Source organism: Pagrus pagrus (genome assembly GCF_965226575.1).
Source record: "Pagrus pagrus genome assembly, chromosome: 13".
In the NCBI taxonomy this organism is placed as follows: domain Eukaryota; kingdom Metazoa; phylum Chordata; class Actinopteri; order Spariformes; family Sparidae; genus Pagrus; species Pagrus pagrus.
The window spans coordinates 20,462,959-20,471,172 of record NC_140197.1 but is presented as its reverse complement, the minus strand read 5'-3'; positions in this window follow the sequence as shown (position 1 = coordinate 20,471,172).

Here is an 8,214-nt window from a genome sequence, read left to right as displayed (position 1 = left end):
ACGTGTAACCATGGCAGCACTTTCCCCGAATGATCTCATCCAAGTCATACAACCTGATATATGCTGTTCAACGCTGATTCAGAGCAGTTCTGTGAAAGAATAATATTTATTCTCTTTAATCCCCCTCTCCACCTCTACACATTCCCCAGCCTACAGAACTGCAGGAGTGTGCCAACAATAGCACCCCTCCCTTCCTCACTTTCTCCCTGCCGCCCACTCTGCTCTCTCCCCTCGTCACGTCGGCAGAATGGGCGGCAGGTGACATGGTAAAATGCTATGTCGGAAGTATGTATGGGAAGTACTGATACACCTGGCTGGGAACATCTTTGTGGACAGATACCCTGTTTGTTCTCTGTAGATAACCGACAGTTGGAGATATCCATGCTCCGATTCAGAGATATCACAGCTGTGCAGAGTATGTATTGTATAGTCTGCCAGATAAAACGGTGCTGAAATGCACCATTCAGTTTGACTGTTTTGCTTAGCTAAATTCATTTCCTCCAGGTGCACCGATGGAAATACAGAAGTGATTCAGGGAGAGTTGTACCACAGATCGCTTTCTTTGACAGTTTTCTTAAACTGTACAACTAATGTGGTTATGGCAGTAATAGATTAAGTTCTCCCTGCAAAGTGTTTTGACATATTGCAAATACAGCAACCAGCTCACCAAACATCGGAAATTATGAAAAGCCCCCAAAGACGTTCAAGTGACAAATGATTTGAACAGTCCACACCAGTGTTATTTTATTAATTCTCCAACATCATAAACTGTACTTTGCAACTACACTCTAAAGAATTGTATAACCACACTGTGTCACAACATTGAAAGGAGTCGTTCATAGTAATGAACCGAAAGAGAGCAACCTGAATGTGCAGCTCCCCTCAGCTTTCAAGCAGCTTTATGAACTCATTGTTTAGCTGTCTGGTTTATGAGATGACCAAAGATACTCGAAATGTTTGAAAGTATTTTGCAATATTGACTCAAATGCAAAATATGTTATTTCTGTTGCTAAGGGGTCTCCAAATCAAAACAAAACAGAAGGCGTTCGCTTATCATCGCTCCCATTTATCAACCTGACTGCAGCAGCGATCTGTTGAGGTGACCTCCATTGTCAGGTCACGGAGGGTGTTGCCTCACAGCGAGAGGGACCCCGAAGTTCTAACCTTTTCAGTAGTTGTACCCAACATCTATAAACGTACTTGGATGCAACTGACCAATCCTGCATAGTATGCCTTTAAGGCTTTTTACAAAGCTAACAATGATTGTGAGTGTGAGACTGGACAGGAAGGCAGAGTCAAAAGTCCACCACATTTCATGAACATCAACCGCCACCTCCAAAACTGCGCTTCACACTCCTTCACTTCACTTGAATCGTCCAGTATGAAAGTTATCCCCAGTTAATGTGAGCTGCATACAGCCCTTAGTTAGACATTTCAACACACTGTCTTATGAAGTCATTTTCTCTGCTCAGAGAGATGTTCGCCGGATAAAAATGCTCTTACAGGATAATTTTCCCTTCATTCTTGTGGTCAGAAGTGCCTGGCACCATGAAATGGAGCATTTTACCATGCATTATGATGGAGGAATCCAGCCTGTCTCCACAATGAAGTAAACAGCCCTGAAAAGCAGACACACATGTTCTCGTCTTCTCTCTCTCTCTCTCTCTCTCTCTCTCAGTTTGAGAAATCTTTGGTCCCATCAGGAAAACTTTGCTCAGGATAGCGATACAAAGACTTAAGTCTGTTTTGGGCCTCCGAAAGGAGTGAGGTCATGAGCAGTGTGGTCAGGGAATGAAAGAGGAGACGAGGAGAGTGAGTTCACTGTGACCTGGGCTTGCTCTGTCGTCCGGGACTTTGGTTTTGGGTTTGGGCCGGGAGGCGGAGAGAGAGGTCAGCCCTACCACTGCACTCGCCTCAGCTCTTGGCTCGTTCACCGTATTCTAGTTGGGGTCCAGGTCAGTTACCTCCTGGAGAAACACTATATTTCTACAAGATATAACACAAGAACTCGCCGCCCTCCACGCAACACATCACACTTAATGAGGGAAAACAATGTGATGAGGATTCACAACACTGTCTGTTCTGGTGTCATTATGGGAATAGATGTAACGTCTAGACCGTAACTAAACAAAACCTGTGTAATTAGCTATCCCTCACCCTGCCCAGGCAGAGGTGCTGAGCGTATGGAGCCTGATAGGGTGAGGTTTCCGTGAGTTAAGTGGCTGTCAGACCTGTCATGTGGACATTAGCTGGATTAGTGTGATGAAATTCAGGGGAAGAATGCATCCAGTCATTGTCTTCACCGTGTTTTTACAACTATTACGAAAGTTTATGAGGATTGTTTTAAACTGTCTAATCTGTGTTTGTACTTGGCTCTTTTTTCGAGACACAAAAAAACACACACCTTTAACTCATACCTGCTGCTATCACTCCCACGTCAACACAGCGGCTCCTCACCTTTGTTTCCCTCCCTCCCCCCCTTCCCTCCCTCCTCTCCATCTTCCCTCTCCCACTCTATCCCTCTCTCTTTTGCTCTCTGCTGCTGTAAAGCCTTTCCGTGACTAGCTGTCATTAATCTTCCCTCTCTGGGGGCAGGATCTTGACTGCGTGCCAGCGAGCGCTCATACAAAGCCAAGACAGCCATCCAAAAACAGAGCCGCTTTTCTTGTTTCCAGAGCACCACGTAGCTCGCACTCACGCTGCTGCAGCCCTCGGGGCAACGCTGCTCCACACAACAAAGGAATGGCTCTGGATGCGGCCTCGCACATCACACCTAGGCTAATATCCATACGTTTGGACACACACGCAGGCATGCGGGTTGGCGTGTATGAAACCTGTCTATTTTTTCACACTTTCTCACACTGATTGGGCCTTTTTCCTTCTGCACTAACATGCTTGTTGTTTGAATGCATGCTGCATAAAGTCATCAAATCAAATCTTGTTACAAATTACTTGTTTCTTATTAAATGTATCAAAGTAAAATACAAAACACCAGCATGAGATTGATATTTAATTAATAAACATTTAAGGAATTTGTAATTTAAAAAAATACAGTCGATACAAACTGATATTATCACATTTTTAGGCGTTAAGCGTCAATATGGGTCTGAACTTCATCCCCTACATTGAAAACATGAGCTCGTCATCATTGATTTGAAGGTGCCAATCAGGATGGCACCTTCAGTTTAAAACTGCCGATAAAAACACGTCGCGTAAATATCGTGCACAATATACCTCCACCTTTCCCTGGCTGTAGCTAGCCACCGTTAGCTAATTGGCTCACGGCTCATGGTTAGCCATGGAGCCAGTGGCCGCAAGAGTCTGCCTGGGAATACAGGGACGATAAGACATGATAGGCAGGGACATTTTGGTGCATCTTTTTCCAAATCTCCTAAATTTCATTGTTTTGGGGTCTATATTCAAATCATACTGGACATGGCACAATTCTCAGTGTTTTACATGTCATTTCGCTCATCTGTACCTGCAGCCTTTAACAGCACCTGCAGCAGCTTCCGAGAGGAGAAAAAAAATGATTATAGTTGCTGCAAGTACATGAGTCAGTCAACCACTGTTGACATTTGAGTATGATGTTATCAAACCATACACACCTATGCAATAATAACACCGTTGACAAGAAAGAACACCTACAGCAAAAATACCTGGAATTGTTTTTCAGGACGCACAAAGTTCCCCGTTAATGTTTGAGCCGTAACTGTACACCACCTCGAGTTATTTCCTTTTTCCTCTTCCTTCCTCATTCATATTTTTATGTAATGGTTTGGATTCGCATTAAAGGTTGAAGTCAGTGTGCCAACTTGTTATTCTGCAGTTCTCTCCTGCTAGATGCATCTTTGACCCAGAGAAACCACGGGTCACCTGACTGTCCCAGTAATCTGCTCTGACCGGTGTTTACTGGGTGAAATAATGCTCCGCGTCATCCTCAGTGTGTTGGCAGCAGACTCTGGACTTTGTGTCACAGGCAGAAGTCCCACATTGCAGCGCTGCGAAGAAGAATGAGTAGCAATTTCAACAGTTGCCCCTAATAAAAAAACAGATCCATCACCATCATAAAGAGCTACTGTGAGGTTAACAGTCCATTGTTGGTGCTATAAATGTCTGTCAAGGGAAAGAGATGAAACGGGGGAGAGCAGGAGGGTGGAAACTCAGCTGTGTAGCAACACCTGTTCTATGAGTGTGTTGTCTTTATGTGTGTGTGTGTGTCTCAGGGGCTTACTCTCTCTTATGAATAGGCTGAATCTCTCTTTCTTATCTTCTCACAACACTTTTTCTGAACCCGGTCCCCCCTGGTTTCTCCTTTCCTGTGTGAAGAGATGATCTGCACAATGAAAAGAAAGACGGGGCCACTGGCAGTGGGCGTGCAGCAATATCTCCTTTTAACAAGTGCCTCATTCAGCCGCCTTCAACCACTCCAAAACACGCACATACACGAACACATCAACTTACCTTCAAAAACCACCACCACATACTACTTCACTTACCCACTTCCCTTTGCCCCCAGATCCTTTTTAGCTCCACCACTTCAATCCAGCTGGACCACCATGTTTTTCGTCAACAGTCCCCCACCTATTCAGTGATCCAACAGCAGGAACTAAGCACAGTTTACACTTCGGACTGAAGAAACACAAAGCGATTATAACACTGCTTGGCGTTCGTCTCGTCTAGCCATCGTGCTGCCGCCATCCCCTCCTCGTGAAGCCTGAATGTTATATGACACGATTTGTAGAAATATTGATGTATGTGTGAAACATACACATTTTACTTATCCATGTAATGCAACAATGTACAATGTAATGCAAAATATCCATAGATGGATCAGGCGTAAAGGGCGTTTCTGATATTTTTAAACCTGGGCTCTATATTTGTGTATTTTGGTGTGTAAATGATTCATGTCTACCAAAAGTCTTGGAACCACTCAGGGCAACTACAACTGTCAAAGTTACGTCCACTAAACAAATAGATTTAGTTAAATAATAAGATCTGCTAATGTAACCAGAAATAGAAGCCTCTCATGAGAGGTGAGTTGTTGGAGGAAGGCGACTGTGAACAGGTGAGTCAGAGAGAGTTTACGATGAGGTGTAACAGCTCACTTCATGGGATTCCATAATAAGACTTATCTATCTCCAAATCGTTTCCGTCATGTTCTCAGTCTTACAATAACAACCGAAGCCACGGCAAAAACAAGCACTTTTATGTGATGTAACTTTAACGGTCGTAGTTGCCCCAAAGGGTTACATTGCAGCCGTATCACAGCAGCCAGTTGAGGTGATCCACTGGACCGATCCAAAAACTTTTGTTAAGTATGAACCAAAACCTGTAAACATAGGGCCCAGGTTTAAAAAAAACAACAACCAGAATTCCTCCGTAAATGCAACAATTTTTGGCTTTATAAAGTGCACTGCTGTAGGCTTGGGGCAATGTTTTGCTTAAGTGGTATTTTCTACGTCTTAGACAGCCATCTGAGAGACAGAATTAAAGAGTTTACTGATTTCACTCACAGCCTCTCGATGTGTTAAGATCTACACCAGAGCCACGGTTTATTTAGACAGAGCTGATGTTTTTCTTCAAAACCAGGCATGTCGCACGCTGCTCTGTTATTGTTTCTACTATCAGTCATCAGTGAACAATAGTATAACTTGTACTCGAAGCTTGTGTTTTCATGAACAGCATAAAATCAACATCGGGCATGTTAAAAGTTGCCATCAGCTCATTGGAAAGCCTTTCCATTGTGTCAGGGGAGGAATAGTCGTATCATGACGAGTCAGTAGTGGAGAGGCGGGAGAAGTCGCACACGTGTAAGTCTAAAGGTCTTAACCTTTAATTCTCAAGAATGATGCTTACACGTTATAAATCTTACTGATATTTGACATTTTGTGGCAATCAATAACAAGCCTCTAGGTAACGTTTGCTAACAAGCTAGCCAACAGGTTAGCTTAAATGCCAATAAGTTAGCTAAAAAGATAAATCACGCACCTTTCTGACTGGATTTTGGAGTGGCTGCGTCGCTGTGAGTTAGCGAAACGTTGCAAACCTCTGTTCTCCTCTTATTGTCATTGACAACATCCAAAACGTATCATTTTTTAACTAGCCCCCTCATGCATTGGCCTTTGCTAGTCTGCTGTGGCCTAGTAGGTTGCCAGGTTTCCGTGCATTAACTTCTCGATATCTAAAAATCAAATTCGAGTCTCAAATCATGAATACCAAGTCAAAGTTAAGCCGGCTCTTTAATCAATGTTTGTCAAGCAGGTCCACAACTTTTCAACTCCAGTCGAGTCAGGTGACTCAAGCCCCCCACCTCAGCATTAGTGTCATAAATGTTAGACACTAATAAGGCTTTTACAGAGAGCTCAGAGTGCGCTCTCTCTGCCCAGGGCCATGATGGATTTACATTCACTTGTGGATTCAAATGGGATTGTAATGATCCTTTCCTAATGTGTGCAGCGATCTGAGCGCAGTAAGTGTCTTATATCACAGTAATTGGTCTGACTTCTTAAACACAAAGATGAGATAAGCCCCATGTAATTCTTTTTTTTTTAGCCGAGGCCTTGCTCGTAAAACCTCCAAAATGTTCAAACAGAGAAGTTCTCTTTCCTCCGCGCTTCACATGTCCTCTGCCTCAAGGCAGCAGTCACTCACTCGTATTTCATTGTGTTTGTCTGGAGGGGGGAACACATTAACCTGCCTCGGCTGTCACGCTAGCTCCCAGTTGAGTGAGTCAGCGAGAGAAGTTGGACCTCAGCATACCTTTCTCACACATCAAAGGCAGGCTAAAGTGACTCCATACGCTGAGCCTCCATGGCGTGGCGTATGCATATTCACTGCTGTTTCCATATCGGTTCTTAAGAGCCGACACAAACAAAACGTTGTTGCGTGTGACCTCGCTCTGTCTCCAAATGGGCAATATCGGCAACATGATTAATTATTGCTAATCACACTGGATTTGCCAGTCAGATAAATCCCTTTATTGTTCCTTTGAAGTGGTTGTCAGATGTGTTACATGGGTGTTCCCGTGCAGGGAAACAAATGGTAATCCTTTTCTTCAGATATTGCACAGCCGTAGCAGTAATAACTGACGTTGCCATGTGATGCACGCAACAAGTCATGCATGAGGTGCATGGTATGTGCATACAAACAAAAAGCAAAACAAATACCATCACTCAGACTTGGGAGGTGAATGGTGCTTTCTGATCTCTGATAGTGCTAAATAAGCTCAAAGCTGAGGCTAAGAAGGCGCATGCCTTTTGTTAACTCAGCTTTTTTGGGGGTGTTTCCACGTATTTCCTAGTAGGTGATGATCAGGACACTTGATCCTCCAGAAATGTCATTGAGTCATTGGATTTTACGGCTCAGCTGTAAACTACAAAAACATGTGAAATGAACCATCCATCGGTGCTAATGCTAAATACACAATTGTTTTGTCAGACATAAAGGTGTTAGCAGCTGCAGCTTCCTGAGGATTGCAAATGGTTTGCAGAACGTGAATTACACTTTGGAGCTGATATAAATAATACAGTGTTGTGAAATGATATCACTTTCATGTCTGTAGGATAAAATTGTAGCTGTACACCAGTAGCTGGTTAGCATCTTAGCATAAAGAGCTAGCTTAGCTTATTGTAAAGAGGGATGGATGGATGTTAATTAGCGAGCATTAGAGATGCAGTGGAGTTTGTCTCCTTTGGACAGAACCAGGCTAACTGTGTAGTCATCATGCCTAGCTAACTGTGTCCTATAGCCTTATATTTACCATACTGACATAAAATTAGTATCAATCTTATAGCTCAGTAACTCTGAGCAAGAAATAAAAAAAGTGCATTTCACCAAAATATTCCTTAAAGTTACATAATGTAGCATATTTGACCACGTAGCTGAGTGTTTTCCCGATCTTCAGCACTGATTTTGTCTACAGGCTACTTGAACTCAACGTTATTCTCTCCCCATGCAGAGGTATAAAATTGTACAATAAGGTAAATCAATCCCAATAAAAATTCCCTCCCCGAAATTGCTGCTTCAGTTTCCACACTTACGTTCCTGATGAGCCTCTGGTATTCATTCCTTTGTCAGTGCTGTTCTTTTCTCAGCTAGAGCGTGCCAGGAAGCAGCCATTGTATTCCAGCTCAACCCTGTCATTAGCTGGCTGGGGTGTCGGGAGGACTGTTTACAAACAGCTGCATGACATGACCAGAGAGAAAGTGACAC